The 19,634-nt window shown below is 38.8% G+C and overlaps 1 long non-coding RNA gene across 3 annotated transcripts in view; it reads left to right on the top strand.

The window, feature by feature from the left end:
* LOC120405651 overlaps positions 1 to 19,634 on the top strand; it is a 62,648-nt gene that overhangs the window by 21,048 nt on the left and 21,966 nt on the right. Inside the window, exon 1 of one of the 3 annotated variants that reach the window (XR_005598744.1) lies at positions 18,146 to 18,177. The exons of 1 other annotated variant lie outside the window; for it this stretch is intronic. This is a non-coding gene — a long non-coding RNA (uncharacterized LOC120405651). Of the gene's footprint in view, positions 1 to 18,145; positions 18,178 to 18,465; positions 18,547 to 19,634 lie in introns of those variants that run through there. One more of the 3 variants, XR_005598746.1, reaches the window with a different exon arrangement.

Genomic DNA, 19,634 nt, shown 5'->3' with positions numbered 1-19,634 from the left:
AGAAAATAAATCTTCAGAAGTAGCCATGCTCACTAAATTTTGTAGTTATTGTTTATTATTATTTTAGCATGCAATGGTGTATTAGTTGCTTCACAAGCCATAAGACATAGACCCTGCCTGGATGAGCTCAGTATCAAAACTACAACCATTAGCAATAGTCATCATTCCCTGTTGCTGGATATTCAAATCCTCAACCGCCAACTGACCAAATAAAATGGCAATATGTATGCCATATATATTTCTACAATTAATCTCCATCTGCCCTGAGCCATATTACTTTTCTTATGTGCATAGTAATTAAAACTTTGCTGACAACTAACCACTTTTTTCAACTTCTGCCTTTTAATCCTTTTATTTACATACAAAATGTTTTTGCATCTTTATTTCCAAAGAGCACTATTGCTATTCAGTAATGAGCTGGATTTTAGATGTCTGTTTCCTAGGAATATCAACTCCTAGCTTATACTGTTTATAGTGAGCTTCAGGAAGCTACAGTAGCAACATTATTTATCCATAAGATTGCAGCATGTTTTTCTAGAGAAACCATCTATGGTTGTGATGGATTAGAATACAACTGCTTACTTGTCACTAATATTGCTATGAATTTGTGAAAGAAGATGAACAGCACTAAAAATAAAAGTGTTGCCACAGCAACCCAAATGGTGAAAGGGGCCACTAGCCAGCCTGAGTCTATGTATATTGGGGCAAGTAGGAGATGGAAGGTCTGTATGCTGTCAAGAGTGCTCTGTATCTTCTCTTCCCCCCGTCCTGCTTTTTTTTAAAAAAGAAGCACTATATGAATATGTAGGAATATAACACAATATACTCACAACAAAAAATTGTGAAGTCTGCCAACTGAATGTAAAATGTCTAGTACCTAAAATAAATGAAAATTAATTCAATTTCATCTACACCTGGAATTAAATGAGCAATTAGAACTCTAATCATCTTAATTTTAAATTTGGCACATTAGTAAGAAAATAAATCTTCAGAAGTAGCCATGCTCACTAAATTTTGTAGTTATCGTTTATTATTATTTTAGCATGCAATGGTGTATTAGTTGCTTCACAAGCCATAAGACATAGACCCTGCCTGGATGAGCTCAGTATCAAAACTACAACCATTAGCAATAGTCATCATTCCATGTTGCTGGATATTCAAATCCTCAACCGCCAACTGACCAAATAAAATGGCAATATGTATGCCATATATATTTCTACAATTAATCTCCATCTGCCCTGAGCCATATTACTTTTCTTATGTGCATAGTAATTAAAACTTTGCTGACAACTAACCACTTTTTTCAACTTCTGCCTTTTAATCCTTTTATTTACATACAAAATGTTTTTGCATCTTTATTTCCAAAGAGCACTATTGCTATTCAGTAATGAGCTGGATTTTAGATGTCTGTTTCCTAGGAATATCAACTCCTAGCTTATACTGTTTATAGTGAGCTTCAGGAAGCTACAGTAGCAACATTATTTATCCATAAGATTGCAGCATGTTTTTCTAGACAAACCATCTATGGTTGTGATGGATTAGAATACAACTGCTTACTTGTCACTAATATTGCTATGAATTTGTGAAAGAAGATGAACAGCACTAAAAATAAAAGTGTTGCCACAGCAACCCAAATGGTGAAAGGGGCCACTAGCCAGCCTGAGTTCATAGCTACAGTTTTTGACAGGACCGTGTGAGCAGCAGAAGTGCTTAGCTGCCCCAAGTAGATTCCTATCCAAGACCACCGGTCCTGCCATTCATGCTGCCATGGCTACACTTCTATTTGTAGTGCATTAGCTAGATCACAGCTAGTATGGTATGTCTCCTCAAGCTGGAATTTATACCCTCTTGCTCTGGTGCATAAATATTCTTAGGTGCAGGGGCGGCTCTAGGCACCAGCAAAACAAGCTGGTGCCTAGGGCGGCAAAATCTAGGGGGCGTCCTCTGCGGCCGGAGGGGGCAGCGGGCTGGGCCGGCGGACCTGCCACAGTCATGCCTGCGGGAGGTCCGCCGGAGCCCCGGGACAACTGGACCTGCCGCAGGCATGACTGCGGAGGGGGCGCTCGTCCCGCGGCTCGGCTGGACCTCCCGCAGGCATGACTGCGGCAGCTCAAGCGGAGCCGCGGGACCCGCGAACCGTCCGCAGCCGTGGGAGGTCCAGCCGAGCCGCACGGGACCAGCGGTCCCTCTGCAGTCATGCCCGCGGGAGGTCCGCTGCTCCCACGGCTCCGGGGCGCCTCCCGCGCATGACTGCTTGGGGCGGCCAAAACCGTAGAGCCGCCCCTGCTTAGGTGGGATATAGAATTTGTTACCTATTCTCCAGCTCCATGGGGGTGTGTATATGTGTGCATGCGTGTGCGTGAGAGAAAGAGGTAGCTGGAGGGCGGCATTTGACATCCATTCTGTATTTATTTTGCATGTGTATAAATGATTATATAAGGTGCAAAACAGCTGGAGAATCTGGCTTTAGGTATTTTAAATTAGATGCATAGGCCTCCAAAACATCTTATATGGATTTGGACATGAATGGCAATTGAGAGACGTGATGAGGAACGTCCCCAAACATACTGAAGAATATTCTAAGAAGATACACTTCCTAAACAACATAGTAAATGAGACAAAATTACAGAAATTACCTGATATGATCTATAATTTTATTGCTATTACCTTCATTGAACATAACACATTGAGTGTGGTTGTGAAAAATAAGATGCATAAAGGACTTATAGCTCATTGAAGGCATTAGCAAATATGGCAACACTTGCAGCTGGACTTCCTCATCAATAGATATAAATATGCGGATGGTCTAAGCCAGTCAGATTGTCATCCAACCATTAAACTTTGCTGGCCCAGCTGTCAGTAATTTTACTATTTGTTCTGAAATATTTGCATGTTACAGACTTATTAAGTTACTCTGTGTCTAGTGTGAATGCATTTTTATAAATGTGAAGACTGGAACAAATATTCTGTCATCTTAGCTGCATGACTAGTTGCAAGGAGTTAGCTTTTTTTTTTTTTAGGCTTTTTGTTTTCCCTTTTAATCCTGTACTCCCAATCCACTGATGCAATTTAATTATGGTTGAATGGACCATTTCCAGCCTTGCCATTATATATTTTTAAATACATCATGCTTTTCTGAGATCTATTTCTTCTCACCTATTTTTCAAATATTCTTGCTCAATCGATGCAACTTTGTCAGACAAAATGTTTTATGTATTAAGACAAGACAATATATGAATTCTGATTTAGGTGATTGCCTGGGACTCTGGTTCTGAGCCAGCTGGAAGAGAATTAGTACTGAGAAAACATAAAACTACTACGATTTAACCTAATGTAAATGAGAAGAATGGAGAGAGGGACACATCAGTTAAATTTTGGTCTTTGGATACTTAACAATCCAGTGGCTTGTCATATCATTTATTTTCTTGTCCCCACATAATAATTCTCAGTGTTGTACTTGTCGGTGTAAAGAAAACATGAATATATGTAGGGACTTTTTTTTTCAAAATAGAGATTTATTAATCTTATTTGAATAAGTCTACAAGCAAGACCTGCAAATAACTTTTTTCAATCTGATTCTTAATTGAATGAACTTCATTTTATTTGTAGTCGCTAAGAGAAAACCCTATGAAACAATCGACCATTAAAATTTATAGTTAAAATACTATGTTCTAAGTGTTTGTTTGCTTTTGCAACTATATATTTTCCCAAAATTTTACATGAAAAACTAGGAAAGAAAAGAATCCACTTCAATTTAAGTGTAACACCGACATACCTCTGGTTTCGGTGGGTGGGATTGAATCTGGGACCTCTGGAGCTAAATACAAGAGCCTCTACTGCATGAGCTAAAAGCCATATGGCCATTAGCTAAGGCTGTAGCGCAGACTCATTAATCTCTGTCTCTAAGTGGTCTTGGTGCCACTAGATGGGACAGAACACCACACCCAGAAGGTGTGTGGGTTACATAAGTTCTCGTAAAAACAAACTGAGTAGTGTATTCTTCAATAAAATGTATATATGGACATATGATTAATGTTATTACAATTTCCAGGTTGATCTCCTGTGGAGTGAGAAGGAGTAGACTGAAGGCCACAATTACACTTTTAAAATAAATGTGTTTGTGGAAGTGGTTTTCAATATGACCAAAAATGCTTCTGGGTAGAACAGCTTTAAGATTGTTCAGTTGGTCAGTGTGGATCCAGCCCAAACCATGTTAAAATCATCTTTAAAATGATGTTCAAGACAAGATGAGTAGGTGATGCAATATGTTCTAGTGGACCAACTTCTGCTGGTGAAAGAGAGAAGCTTTTGAGACCTTCTGATCTGAAGAAGAAGAGTTCTGCGTAGTTTGAAAGCTTGTCTCTTTCAGCAACAGAAGTTGGTCCAATAAAAGATACTACTGCACCCACTTTGTCTCTCTGATATACTGGGACCAACAAGGCCACAACAACCCTTCAAGATAAGATGTCAGGCAAAAGAAGCCTTTACATTTACTTCAAGAAATCCAGTTCAAGTCCAAATTTTGGCAAAACCTATATGTGTCAACATTATTTAGAGAGGACAAAAGGCATTAATGGATTATATATTTATTTCAGAAGTGTTGACTTTCTCTTTTCTCCCAACTGTGTGTGTCAGTCTTCGCTACAGATAGGTGCACCCTTCTTCCCTATGGTACCCCACAAGTGCTTGAACTAATTGCTGGTCTGGCTGATACTGCACCATCTCTGGGACGTCCGTCTCTTCAGAAGATGTTCAGTTTTACCTGTATCGCTATTCTTTTAATATTGGGTGGTTTGCACCAATAAAATAAAAACAACCGAATTAACATTTAATTCAGAGTTTATATGGTTAGGGTGATATACATAGCATATGGGAAGAAGGTCTGTTCCCTTGCTATGATAGGCAACAGCTTAATTTCAGATTGCCTCTTTTAGTCCATCAGCATGAAATCAAGCACTCATTTGCATATAGGCCAAAACGTTCTTTCTCCACACATTCTGGAATTTTCAGATACTTAAACTTTACTGAAGTCAGTAGGACCATCTATGCAAGAATACCAATCATGAGAAGGATATGCCTCCCAGTTGTTTAGTATCCTGTTGATGTCCAGCTTTGCTTATATGGTGAATCTGCTATTCTTCTGTTGTGAGATATAACATGATGTAATCTACTACTGTGCCTAAAAGCATGATATGATTCAACAGAAATCCCTAATTCAACATTCAAAATTCTGTTGTGCTTTAATACCTCCAAATGTCAATATAATTATAATTTTTTTAGAAATAACTATATTAAATTACCTGTTTTTTGTTTAAAGGCTAATGAGTAGATGAATTTTTATGAACTTTTATAGGATATCTGCACCTTGTAATTTTTTATTGTAATTCTGTGTAGTCTTTTTCACACAGTAATGCTGAGTTTTTCAAAGCTGCTTAAGAGATTTGAACACATTAGGCAGCTTTGAAAATTTTAGTGTAAAGGCCTGGGTTGAAATCCTTACTCCACTGATGTCAAAGGCAAAACTCCCATTGAGTTGAGCTACTAACTTAAATCAGGATGGCACCCTAAATGGAGTGGGATCAGGACCTAAAATATTTAATTGTTCCTTTCAGTGTAATCATTAATGTCTGGGTTCAATATTCCACTGAAGTACATGCTCAACATTAAAAGACTGAATATCCCATTTACTTTAATGGAACTAATCTCATGCTTAAAGTAAAGTGCTTCAGTGCTATGAATTGGGGACTAAAATAAAACAGCATGTATCATCCTGGAAAAAATATAACATTTTGGCTAGGTCACTAGCCACAAGACAGAGTGTTGAAACCATCTGGAAAGTAGAGATCTCAGCTCGACATACTTGTCTATGTCCTAACACTGATGTTTCTGGTTTTGAAAGTTTCTTAACTATGCTCAGGAAAAAAGGATTTGTAGCTTCAAAAGTACCTGTAGTCCATTAAATGTATCCATTATGCACAATGTGCATTTAGTATAAACAATCTGAATGTGGGGAAAATAGAAAAATATATTTAACCTAATTTAGAATTATTGTAATCTATTGGGAAATGCCCTTTAAGTCAGCAATATCTATTTTATATGCCATGCCCTGTGTCATGAAGTGTACAGGGCAAAATTAAAGAATAGTGATTATTTTCAGGGAACATATACAAAAATATGTTGTTTTTTTTCAGTTAATGTGTTTAAAGGTTTTAGTAAACTCTTATGTATAAACAAAATTTTTGGATTCAGGGACATTCCCTGAAAATGTGTTCACTGTCCTATTTTCCTAAATGATCGTCATTAAAGTTTGGGACTGTTTGAATTAATTGTTTTGGGGATTATTTAGGTATAGAAATATGCAGGTTACTTTCCATTGCAACACTGTCCATGTTGAGGGTGACGCATATATTTTGAATCATTTTATGGCATAAAGAAATTCTGTTTTACATTGAATTGTTTAATGTGGTTTATCTAGTTCAACGTTGTTAAAAGCTGAATAGAAAATGGTAGTTTGTCTAATTTGTCCTGTAGTCTACTTTTCTGAGTCTTTGCAAATTTGTTTTCAACCCTTTGATTAAAAAAGCCTGTTATGTTCTAGAGACACTCCTCCAAATCTACAAAACAACAAAGGGAAAATGGTAACATCTAGGATATGCATCACTACTATAAGGGAAAATCCTAAAATTACAATGTGATTAAACAAAGTACAAGTTACGGAAAGATCACAGCCTTAATTAGGCCATTCCAAGATCAATTTAAGCAGCACTGGTCTTTAGTCGAAGAGCTACTTATACTACTCACAAAGCAGACAAACAATAAGGTCTATAATTAAAATTACACTGTGTTATATCTAGAAGTATCAAAATCTCTAATATACTGAATAAGTGACTCCTACATACCCAACAGAGTATAATGCTGGCCAAATACCTTTGTGCATCAATGTGTGTTATATCACACTTTACATCAGGTACTTGTGGAGTCATCGAGTTCTACCAACACTTTACCAAATACATGATTTTTTTAGTATAATAATATTGCACCAAATGCCAGTAATCTTACTAGTAAGAAAAAATATCACTGCATCATCTTATTTTATTTTTCCTGTATCCCAGTAAAAACCTTCCACTGGTTCAGTAGCAGCACTCATCTCACTAGCAGTCGTCTTTTCTCAGTGTTCTCTCCTCTAGATATTGGATCTGATTTTTCTCATTTACTCTCATGTAAATGAGGAGTAACAGTACTAAAGTCAATGGAGTTAGGCTGATGTAAAAACATTGCAGAGAGATGATACTAGTGCATAACTGGTGCACAAACGAAAAAGAAGTCATGTTTGTTTTAACTGTGTTAGGAGGAACTCATGGAGAAAAACATTGCTGCCTCGGAAATATAAAAGGCCTTTTGAGGTAGGCCCCACACTGGCAATGAGAAGGTAAAGGACCCAATTGGTCCAACCCAGTTACATATGCAGCAAGTGTCAGACATGGAGATGAGAGGTAAAATGGGAAGCCTTAGCTCAGTTCAGGGTTGGCCAGGGAGGAGCACAGAGCCCTGTTTCTTGTGATGGCAGAGAAGCAGCCCAGAGACTGATCTTGCTTGCTAGCTGGATGCATCCCTGGTACAGGAACATCATTTCAGAAAAATTCTGCAGGGGGTGGGGGCAAAGTTATGTCACATCCCCTGCTTCCACCTCCCTGCTGAGACTGTGGCTGCTCATGGAAGGTTAGCGGGCTGGTCCTCTACGTGCACTGGTACTACAATGGTGGGAACTGTACAGAACCTTACAATAGAAAGAGAAGCCATCACAAAATTGGAAATGACAAATATACCAACATATTTCAGAAATGTTGACTTTTAGTTCCTGGGCCTTTTGTCAATCAGATACAAATCAAGTGGAGAAGCAGCTGAGATCCCACAAGTGCTACAGATTCACTGCCTGGCCTTGAGCAAGTCTATACTATATCCTTTGTGTCTCCATTTCCTCACATGTAAAATGGCCGTAATAGTTATATAGCTGCCTCACTTGAGTGGAAGGGGGTAGGAGGATTAATACACAAACTTGAGCATTAAGATTTTTTGAATTTTGAATTTTTTTGAATGCTATACAAGTGTGTAATATTATTCAAAATCTCAGCTCTTTTACACTTGCTTCAATGGGGTTTCCGAGCACTCAATAATTTGCGGGCTTGCGTCCTTATGGTTCAAATGTGAGCCATCTTCCACATATGCACAAGAGAGCAAGGAGGCCTAAGGACCCCCTTACTCTCTTGGGTAGGCTATGCACATTACATGGACAGAAACATCTGAAGGGTCACTACTACTCAAATAATATGGAAGAGGAACATGCAGGCAGGATGGGAAGTGGGTGAATTTTGTTTCCCCACGTTCCTCTAGCAGTTCAACCAGCAGTTCTGAGCCATGGAGAGCAGGGAGTAATCTGCACCTGCTTATAAGGATGACATGAGACTAGTCCCTGTCCCTCAAGATAGAGGAGATTACGAACCAGACTGTTACTCAAGTTTCACAATCATGGGTAACATCCTAGCTCCACTGAAGTCAATTGCAAAACTCCCACTGATGTCAGTAAAGTCAGGATTCCACATAGGCTTCTGCTCTGCTGCTGGGGGATCATGCTACATACTGCCTCTTACTTGGGGCCAGTGGATAAAACACAATTGAGTCCTTAGTTTGTAATTCAGCAGTAAAATGAATAATTTTTCCCATTGGTAGGTGTATTTTTTAAAAAGAAGGAACAGTTTATTCACCTATGTTGTCTCATTGTTTCCTTGCACTTCCCTGTCAGTCTGTATTCATCGGTTGTCTCTTTTTTCTTGTCTTTTCCTTAGATTGGAAGCTCTTTGGGGCAGGGACTGTTGTCTTGTTCTGTGTTTGTATAGCATCTAGCACAATGCGGTCCTGGTCCGTGACCGGGACTCCTAGGTGCTATGATAATACAAATAATAACGTAGGCGTTCTAGAAAATGTATTTAGCCTATTTTCCCCTCAGTTTGGTCTGTGAAGAGCCCATGAAGAAATGGAAATTAAAAAGGCTCTAATTAAATATGTCAGCTGAAGATATATTTTGGAATTATTTGCACAGTAACGTTTAAAGCCTTAAGACAATGAGAGTTTGGGCAATCGGCACGTCAGTGGATCAAGTCCAAAGTAAATTACTCTTGCAAGGGTTCCTTCATGATGCTAGCAGCATGGTGAATTAGTGCACCAAAAATTACTTTAATTATCAAAACAATTAGTATGTAATATAAGTTGAAATGCAATATAGTCATAATTATAAATACCAATGTGTAGTGATTTTTTTCATGTTTTTGGAGTCAGCATTCTATTTCATTTTATTGGATTTTTTTCTGTAAACCTATTATTATTACTGCATGCAATATTGTATCTTTGAACACATTCCCTGCTGTGGAATTAGATGTGCAGTCATTGTCTCATAATGAATATGCTGCCTACCAAAGGAAATCCTTTAAAAACACAATTACATTTTGAATTTCATCATTATGAAAGATTAGAAATGTACAATTTAATTCCCATGGTTTTAGTGTAAATGTGTTATTGGCTGAAATATTTACATTTTCAGTGCCAGTTTAATTAAACATATTCATTGTCTTGATTCAAAATATGATTTGCACTGAGTTTAAATATTTCAGAATTAGATTTGTCTGGATCTGAACACTGACACTAAAGTTACTTAGAGTTAATTTGAAACTCAGGCCACTAAATCACTGGGCTCTAAACCAAGGTTCAAGCTGTATTACATAGCAATTTTACATCTCTTTGGCAAATTGAATTCCAGCCAGATGTCACTCTTCAGATTCCCCAAGGTTTATCTCTGCCCTTTCTGCTCTGACACATGTTTTTGGCTTACCTAGAATATTATGTGAAAGAAAACTGTGGAGCCGCAATACATGCTACATTAAGGAGCAGCTGTTTAAGAGTCATTAATGGTATCTTGTATGAAAAAAGTGTACTGAACAATGTACAGTAATCTGTGTAATAATCACAATTATGTATACCATGCTATACATGCAGAAATTGTGGTGGCATAATTCTCTTATACTTAGATCTCAGGGAATGTGCCTGTTTTCTACAATTGGGGTTTGATTTCTTTTTCTTTTAAGATATCTTCCTACCATCTGGGAATTGCCTTTTTTTAAAAAAAGAATTCAAATCAGAATGATGATTTTATTATTAAGACACTGTGACCTAGGTTCTTTCCTGGCTCTGTGAAATGAGGATAATACTTTGTCTGATGAGACTGTAAGATCTTTGGGGCAGAGACTCTCTTACTATATGCATGTGCAATGCCTAGCACCATAAGGCCTTGGTCTGGGTTGGAACCTGTAGGCACTACTGTAATAAAAGTAATAAATAATAACAATAATAACTAGCAGAGCTTCTTGCTTTGCTACTCCTATATACATGAATTATTTTCCATGAATGAGCAATATTTTTATCTAATGCTTGATGTGTAACTTCTAGGATAGACCCTGTCAAACTAACTTTTTTTTTTGAGATTACAAATTTGGTTGACAAAAATAATAGAGTTGGTATAGCATACTTAGACATCTGCATGGTATTTGACTTTGTACCACATGACATTTTGATTAGAGAATTAGAAAGATATAAAATTAACAGCCACACATTAAATGGATTAAAAGCTAGCTAACTGATAGGTCTCAAAATGCAATTGTAAGTAGGTAATGATCATTGAATGGGAGTGCTTATAGTAGTGGGGTTCTGCAGCAATCGTTTTTGGATGCAAGAAAACAGTACACCAATTAATATGGCTAAATGTAAATGTATACATCTAGGAACAAAGAACTGAGGCCTTATTTACAGGGTTGGGAAACTCTATCCTGGGAAGCAATGACTCCGCTAAAGATCTGGGGGTGGACAATTAGCTGAACACAACCTCTCAATGCAATGCTATGGTCAAAAGGGCTAATGGAATCCTTGGATGCATAAACAGGGGAATCTTGTAGAGAGCTTATTTTACCTGTATATTTCGCATTCATATGACCACTGCTCAAATACTTTGTCCAGTTCTGCAGCCCACAATTCAAGAAGGATGTTGATAAATTGGAGAGAGTTCAGAGAAGAGCCACAAGAATGATTAAAGAAATAGAAAATCCACTAAGGCATAGTGATAGACTTAAGGATCTCAGTCTATTTAACTTAAAAAGAGAGAAAAATAGGGGAATTTGATTACCCTGTAAGTGTTTACATGGGGAACAAATATTTAACAACGGGGTCTTCAGTCAAGCAGATAAAGGTATAACATAATCCAAAGACTGGAAATTTAAAGCAAGGGAAATTCAGACTCAAATAAGGGGCACATTTTTAACAATGAGGATAATTGATCATTGGAACAACTTAACAAGGATTGTGGTGGATTCTCTATCAGTGGAAATTTTAAAATCAAGGTTGAATGTTTTTCTAAAAGATATCCTCTAGAAGTTATTTTGGAGATGTTCTATGGCTTCTGTTATATAGGACATCAGACTGGATGATCATAATGGTTCCTGCTAGCCTAGGAATCAATTAAACTAGGAGGATTTCCTCCTCCACTCAGACATGCTCCCTCTTGATATTGTTCTTTGCTGGGTCTGCTCATCTTTCAGAATTTTTATCTACAGTGTTTTACAGGACTTTCTATCAATTACATGGGAATCTTAAGTGCTCTCCAGATAAATGAAATTTGGGAGGTGAAGTCTCTGGTGTACTTCAAGAAGTTATTTTCTCTTCTATCTATGGATCAAGCAGTGTTTCTCAAACTGGGGTCACCGCTTGTGTAGGGAAAGCCCCTGGCGGGCTGGGCCGGGCTGGTTTGTTTACCTGCCCCATCCACAGGTGCAGCCAATCGTGGCTCCTACTGGCTGCGGTTTGCCGCTGCAGGCCAATGGGCGCTGCTGGAATCGGCAGCCAGTAAGTCCCTCAGCCTGCACCGCTTCCAGCAGCTTCCATTGGCCTGGAGCAGCGAACCACGGCCAGTGGGAGCCGTGATCGGCCGGACCCGCGGACGTGGCAGGTAAACAAATTGGCCTGGCCTGCCACGGGGTTTCCCTACACAAGCGGCGACCCCAGTTTGAGAAACACTGGGATAAAGACACTCTACTTCTCCTTGGGGATTATTTAACAGACATATAATTATCATCATTCCAGTTCTGGTGGAAAATTTTGTCAGGTAGGAAGGTTTTGCATTGTGCCCTGAAAGTGTTTAGACTCTGAATTAGTCTGATCTCCTCTGGAATTGTGTTCTAGTGCTAAATTTCCTTAACAGACAGGATGGAAGGAGAATGTGCTTTAAGGGACTCCAACTCCACTTGCTTATTCAATAGTTGCTCCACTCTGGAAGAATTCTGGGTTGCTGTGGAAGAGAATGCCAGTTCAGTGTCCCTGGAACTGTTCATATTCATAGGACCTTGATATCCTAGGGACCAGCTCCCAACTTTGAATTGTGGCTGAAGTCCATCTCTAAACACTGGTGGTTAAACACATTCATAGCCAATCTAGATTGCCCCCTACCTCAGACAATTTCCTTATGCAGTCTGGTAGCCTTAGGATATGCCTCAACATGGGTATCTTTACTGTTCCATATACCTATGCCTTCATACCCAGTGAGCCGTAACTACCAATAATTTCTCTATTAATTCCCCTCCTCACTCTTCCCTCCTCTCCTCCACTCCCTAAATTACTAAGATTTTATATTCAAATCTGGGAATGATCAACTGCCCTACCAACAGTTTTAAAGTAGGTATCGAGGGGCTAAAGCTTCATTTCATTTCTAGTTCAGTGTAATGGGTTATGGATTCTGTAGTATAACCCAGTATTTTACTAGTTTAGTGGAAACAAAGTCAAATGGATGACCAATTTGTGAATGAAAATAAGACCTGCTGTCAGATATGGAAGGCAGTGTGGCCATCTTTCTCCCCCAACTGACAAAGGGACCACTGAGCACATACTTTGGAACTAGGGATTACTGGGGAGAGGGAGTGAGCTAAGCTTGTGGTGGAACTAAAGTGTTGGGGGAAGGCACCCACATATCCAGCTATTTCAGATAAGTGTTGGGTTATTCAAACTTTTGCAATTTTTTTTCTAAACAAAATGTTTAAAACAAATCTTGCAGATGTGAAGGACTAATGTATCCACCCACTGTGCCACCTAGTGTCTTAGCAATCTTAGGCAAGTAGCTCTGTTCAGCCCTTGAAAACATACCCATTGCCTGTTAACTCAAGTGAGAGATAGTCCAAGCATCATTTTCACTTAAATGGCCATCCAGGGTAATTGTGAAATGGAGTAAATCATATGCCTGGGGACTTCTTTTTGTCTTATATATGGTAAGTAACAGGAGCCAAAAAATGATTGGTATTACTTTGGGGTTCTCTTTATCTGAATGAGACTAAATATGAAATAAATAAAAACAAATTCTAGCTTTGTTCAGAGAAAGTGCTGAGGTTCCAATGAGATCTTATAACCCTGTTTCCCCCAGTCCAGATCAAAGGAGTTAGCATGCCAAATGCAGTTTTCCCTATTTAACCTTAGTTAAATGCATAAAGCCATTGTCTAGTTGGAAGAGTTTGGATAAAATGAGTTTGAATCATTGTTCACACTTTGAACCAAACCTAAACCTTACTTTAGAATTTAAAAACCTTTAGGTAAGAGCCACCCCTCCTCCCACTCATGCCCACTCGTTTCACTGAATTTCACAGCACTTTGATTATAAGCTTGATAGGTAATTGCCTAGGGTGCCATATTTCAGAGGCTTTTATAAAGTCCCTTGGAAGTACTCTGCAGCTGCATTACTACGTTGGTTTGCTTGTACTTTAAGTATTAAGCAGCAACTTGTCTTGTCCTGGTAAATACCTACTGCACATTTTTGCCTCCTGTGCACCTGAATATAATTCTTCTCCAGACAGATTCTCATTCAATCTGGATCTCTCTAGAATGTAATACTTAAATGTGTGTCCTTAGATTATGTGATGTGTCAAACAGTAGCAGGGGTCTGTTGGCCCTAGAGTTTCTGGTTTCCTCCTAGGGGCCTATTCCCATGGGTGCAGTGCTGAAGAGTGGGCCTGCCTAGCCCAGAATGTGATAATGTCCTTCTGGGAGTCCATAACTGGAGATTCAGGGTTGAAGCCAATAGGCCTTGGTACATTTGAGAATGAAAGAGAGTGTGGTTGAGATGGGGAAAGGAGAGAGAGATCCAGGGAAGGAGTGGGTTAGGGATAAGGAAGAAAACTCAGACTGAGGGAAATAAATAGAGAAGATAAGATTCAAGGTGGTGAACAGAAAATAGGTGTCTCAGGGAAAATGAGAGAAATAGAAGAAAAGAACAGAAAGTAATGGAAGGGAGACAAAGATAGAAGATAGAAAAAGGAAAAAGGAAATGGAATGTAAATGAAAAAAAAACTGAAAGGAGAAAGAGTAATATGGATAAAGATATAGAAAACTAGAAAGATATATTATTTAATAAATAATACAAATGCTAAAAGACATAATATTAAAACAAATATATTTCAATTCATTTTCCTACTTATAAGACTGTTTTCTAGGGGAAGTCCTCTACGATGCAATGTATCAATTATATTAACTAAATATATCTTTGATGTTCTAATTTGTCTTTTTCCCCCCAATATGGACATAGGAGAAAGGTAAGCATGTGGCAAAGATAGCACCATCAACTTATTTAACCAGCTTTCTGAGTTGTTTTCCTCTAAGACATGGATATCTTTAAAAAAAATTGAGACAAAGTGTATGTCTGCAATCTCAGCATAACATTCCACAAATTGCTTTTGGCAGTTTTATTCCTGAAGGCCAATAAACCATTCGGTTGTAACACATCCTGAGCTAAATACTTTTATGTGTTTGTGAATAAAAACACCCTCAAAATTTTGGACGGCATTCAGAATCTGAACAAAGACCTCAAATTCTGTAATGGGCAGAACTGGACAAATTGAGGTGTTAGAAATTTGGATATGAATATTTCAACTCAGCCTATCTATCTACACATTGATGGTTCTACTTTCCCATTAATATGTATGAATAACTCCCACTGATGCCAGTGAGAGTCTTGGACCAATTTTATCACACAATTTCTTTGTGTTTATAAGAAACTTCAAAAAATCAGGGCCAAGACACTGTTATTTTACTAGAAAATAGAGAAATGTTGTCCCCAGATGGAATCAAATAGGCACACATAGCTGCCATGTTACTATATGTCAAGCTATTTGTATCACATAACTGGAAGAAAAGTATATGCTCTTTGTAAAGCAAAGAGAACAAAAGTTCACTGTAGCTTAAAGAATTGTAAATGCATGTTGCACTATTCTCATCTTGGTTTGTTCTTTTCAACTGGCTGATTGAAAATAAATGTTCCTATTTGTTAAGCCTGAAGTATTTGTCTTGCCTTTGGCAGATTTCAGCAGAACAAGTACACTGTCAGAATTGTATTATCACAAATAGAGGAGAAAAATGATTACAATACACAAATGTCTCAATAGCATTCATGGCCAAGATAGTATGTATACAAACTCCCTCTTTCAGCTGCTGTTTTTCTTCTTTAAGGACTATAAAAGGCAAGTATAATAAGAGGCAAGAACAGTTAACTTCTTGGCATCTCTGTAGGATATTTAGGTGCTGATGCTTATTTATTTAACTACTTTGTATTGGCCTGCTTTTAGGATATATGTCTGTAAAAGGACAGAATGATCAGTATGTACATGAATGAACAACTGACTAACTATGTATCTAGTCACTGTGTAAAGTAATGTTCATTTTTAAAAAAAAGTACATTGCTATAGATGTTGATGTGTTAGACCTTCATTTTGGTGATATTATGAATCACTTGAACTCTCAAATCAGGAAGCTTGTGGTCTCAGAATCCTAAAGAATCTCTTTCTAGATTCCCAGATGACTGTGTACAAAATAACTGACATCACTGGCAAATATAGAACTCTCTGTACTCACTGTAAAATGACATTGGCATATCAAAATAATTATTTGTCCCATTAAATACTGCACATCCAGAATATGTTTTTCAATAGTCCAGCTGTCTTTTTAATGTACGATCTATATTTCTTTTTGCTCTTCATGTGTAATTTCACATTTTATTACTTCACAAAGAAGTGTAGATGTTTTTTAGTTTCTCCAGTAGGTGGCAGCATAGCTCTTTGGTTGTTTTAATGACAAGTCCTTGTACTTTAGTACCATGAAGACTACATCACTGATTAATGTCTAATCTACTCTGTGTGCTACTTACATTTCTTTATCATACCACATTCACACGTGGAAGAATAACAGCTTCCCTGGTGTTTGTTATAATAATATGGTGCTACAAAAATTAGTATAAACAGAACCTTCACGAACTTCACCATATTTAAAAATGAGCTGGTCTTTTAAAATTATTGAACAGATTTTTTTTCAGTATCAACCTATCTATAGTATCAGAGGGGTAGCCGTGTTAGTCTGTATGCACAAAAACAACGAGGAGTTCGGTGGCACCTTAAAGACTAACAGATTTATTTGGGCATAAGCTTTCATGGGTAAAAAACCCACTTCTTCAGATGCATGGAGTGAAAATTACAGATGCAGATATAAATATACTGACACATGTATCAGTATATTTATGCCTGCATCTGTAATTTTCACTCCATGCAACTGAAGAAGTAGGTTTTTTACCCATGAAAGTTTATGCCCAAATAAATCTGTTAACCTATCTATAGGATGTTTACTCTTGGTTCAGTGCTAAAACCATGAATACAATACAGAAATGGATTGAATCCACAAAGTTCAACAGTAAAAATAGTCCTGCAGGAGTTTAGGTTAAGATTAGAAAGAATGTGTGTGTGTTTCTGAGTGTACAGTTGCAATAAAATGTTTCACACTATGTACAAGTTGCATAGTGGCTGTTTTCCGTACTTGAAGATTTCCACAGTAGAATCCAGGACTATTTAAAACTCTATATATTCAGAACCAGGGGTATTGTTTCTGGGCCTGAATCCTTCCTGCACTGACAGACATCACTGAGGGCACAAACAAGGCTTCGCTATCCCTGTCTATCATGCTGTTTGCCGGAATGGCTACTTGCTTGTGGAGCTCAACCACCTTTGAAACGCTGCACTTGCTGACATAGAGGTAAGGGAGCTTCTTAAATGTGAGGAGTAGACAATAGTCATTTTATTGGGGGACAAAGACTTGTACATTTCCTTCAGTTGGTACTCCTGATTAAACATTTATTTGGGGAAATATTAATGTAAACTCAGATGCTAATGGACTCTAACACGCAGGACTTGCTAAGCAGACCAAGTGAAACGAAAAAGAGACATTTTCTTTCCCACTGGGCATAACGGTGGGAAATTGTGTTAGCAATGATTAGGGGATGATCAGAGGGACTTCTGGAAATGTAACATTTTCTTCTCTCTGTAAGCTCAGGGAGGCCTATCTCACTGGATTTTACAAAGTATTTAGCGTAGGTAAGTTACAGAAACCGTTTATTTTGTACCATTTTCTCTCTAGTTTTAATAAGTCTTAGTCTTCTTAAAACATCACTGTATTTGGGTAGAGTGCCCAAAACCAGACAATCTTACAGTGTCAAGGGAGAGAGGCGCTGGAGTACAAGGACTTCCTGGAGCTTAACACCTCATTCAGAATCTCAATAAGACAGTATAGACGTATGCCCTCTCCCACTGAGGTGCAAAGAACCATACCAGTGCTGAAGGATGTGGCTATTTCCCTCTGGAAGCTGTCAATGGTAGAAAGCTACTGTTCAGTCACAAACCATTTTGGGGTGCAGAAATCCACAGTCAGTCTCATGGTGGTGCAAGTTTGCAAAGTGATCAACGCTCTAATCTACCCATGGGTGGTTGCCATCACCAAAGTTTTGAAAAATCATAGCTGTGTATAAGAATCAACAGGACTTAAACCCAGGGCCTGCAGGGCTACTAGGCAATAAACATTCTCACACTGCTATCTGGCAATATCTGTAAGCTGGCTGATTCCTGCAACCCATAGTTCACAGAGGCTGCTCACCATGGGACGTTCCGCCTCAAGTGAACCAACTGACAATTGTCTTAGAGATCCCTGATTGGAACCTTGATCCTATATAAGCCAATAGGGCACACCAGGAAATGTCCAAGCAGCAGTGTGGATCCCTAGTTAGCTGTGAGTACTGTCCTGCTTTGTTGCCTTCTCCTTTTTGGTATTAACCGCAGTTCTGACTTACATACTGACTCCTGATTTACCCCCAACACCCAGTCATTGACTTGATACCTGGTATTGACCATCAGCCTGATTCCTGAAGCTGTCTCCAGCTGAGATCCTCAGCTTGACTCCTGATTTGAACTCTGGCTTTGACCCTCAGCTTGACTCTGAAAGGAGCTCTTTGGTTCCTTGCTCCCAAACTTCTGCCACTAGTCCTGCCTATCTTCACCCAGGATCCTGACAATGGGTTCCAGAGAATGTGGTTTCGGGACTGTGTGGAAGCCCTTGATGGTACCCACATCCCTATATTTTGCCCACTGAAAAGAGCACGTGAGTATATCAATTAAAAAGGCTACTATTCATTTTTCTTCAAAGCTTTTTTGATCACAAAGGCAGGTTTATGAACACTAATGTCAGGGGAAAAAATGAAAAAATAATGATGCCAGGGTGCTAATAAGATTGAGCCTGTATTTGAATGGGGAGGAAGGGCCTTTTACAACTGGTTTCTGGAGGCTGTGATTGTGTATGTGGATAAGGAAATTTACAGTCTGTGAGTAACCCATCATTCAAAGGAGTTGCGGTTTTAGGGGCTGGGGGATTGAGGAAGGAATGTTTTAGTGCTGTTCAGTATGTGGTGTCACAGTTACTGTGCTTTTCTTGTTTTGTATTGTCAGACCTATAGGGAATTTTACCAGTCCTTTTCTTTCTCTTCCCCAGTTAAAGTTACCTTATTTCCATGCACATTGCACTTTCCACATGTCTCCAGCTTACTATGGTATATTCACATATACCTGGACAGGGAGGCTTGGATAGAGGGGTGGGTGGATTAGGAGCGATAGAGAGGACCTTGCCATTTTCTGCCCCAAAGAGTTATGCAACTCAAGGTACTGACTGAAGGGGGGGAGGACACCTTTTTTTACTGTTTCATCACAGTAAAAATGAAGGGGTCACTCACAAGTAAACAAAAAGGATGCTTACTGAAACTAGTAAATGTAGAAGAACTCTGAACATGTTCTTTTTAAAAAGGAAATGTGAAAGAAAGCAGACTGGATCAGACACCCCAAAGAACATTAAAACTGTAATGTTTACAACCTGGCTCCTTGACTATGATCTCCTCTTCCCCCAGAAAAGGGGGGCAGCTACAGAAAATGGTGGGGGGGCACAAACATGGACATCTCCTGAGTGGGGTTTGAGGGCAGGACACATGCTGTCTGAGTCTGGGGCTCACTGTTCCTCCGGTGCACAGCTTCAGGGCTCCCCCTAGGAGGGGTTTCAGGTGCCAGTGCTAAGTGTTGTGCCTGCAGTCCTGCAGCCTCCCATCTGTCACTGGGGGAGGGGTTTAGATCCTCCATTCAGCAGCACCTGAGAAGGAGGAGCTGGAGGAGGAAGTGCTGGTTCACGGACACTGGCAGTGCCTA

The sequence above is a fragment of the Mauremys reevesii genome, linkage group 5 (genome assembly GCF_016161935.1).
Source record: "Mauremys reevesii isolate NIE-2019 linkage group 5, ASM1616193v1, whole genome shotgun sequence".
Classification (NCBI taxonomy): Eukaryota; Metazoa; Chordata; order Testudines; family Geoemydidae; genus Mauremys; species Mauremys reevesii.
This window is presented reverse-complemented; position numbering and strand designations above follow the sequence as displayed.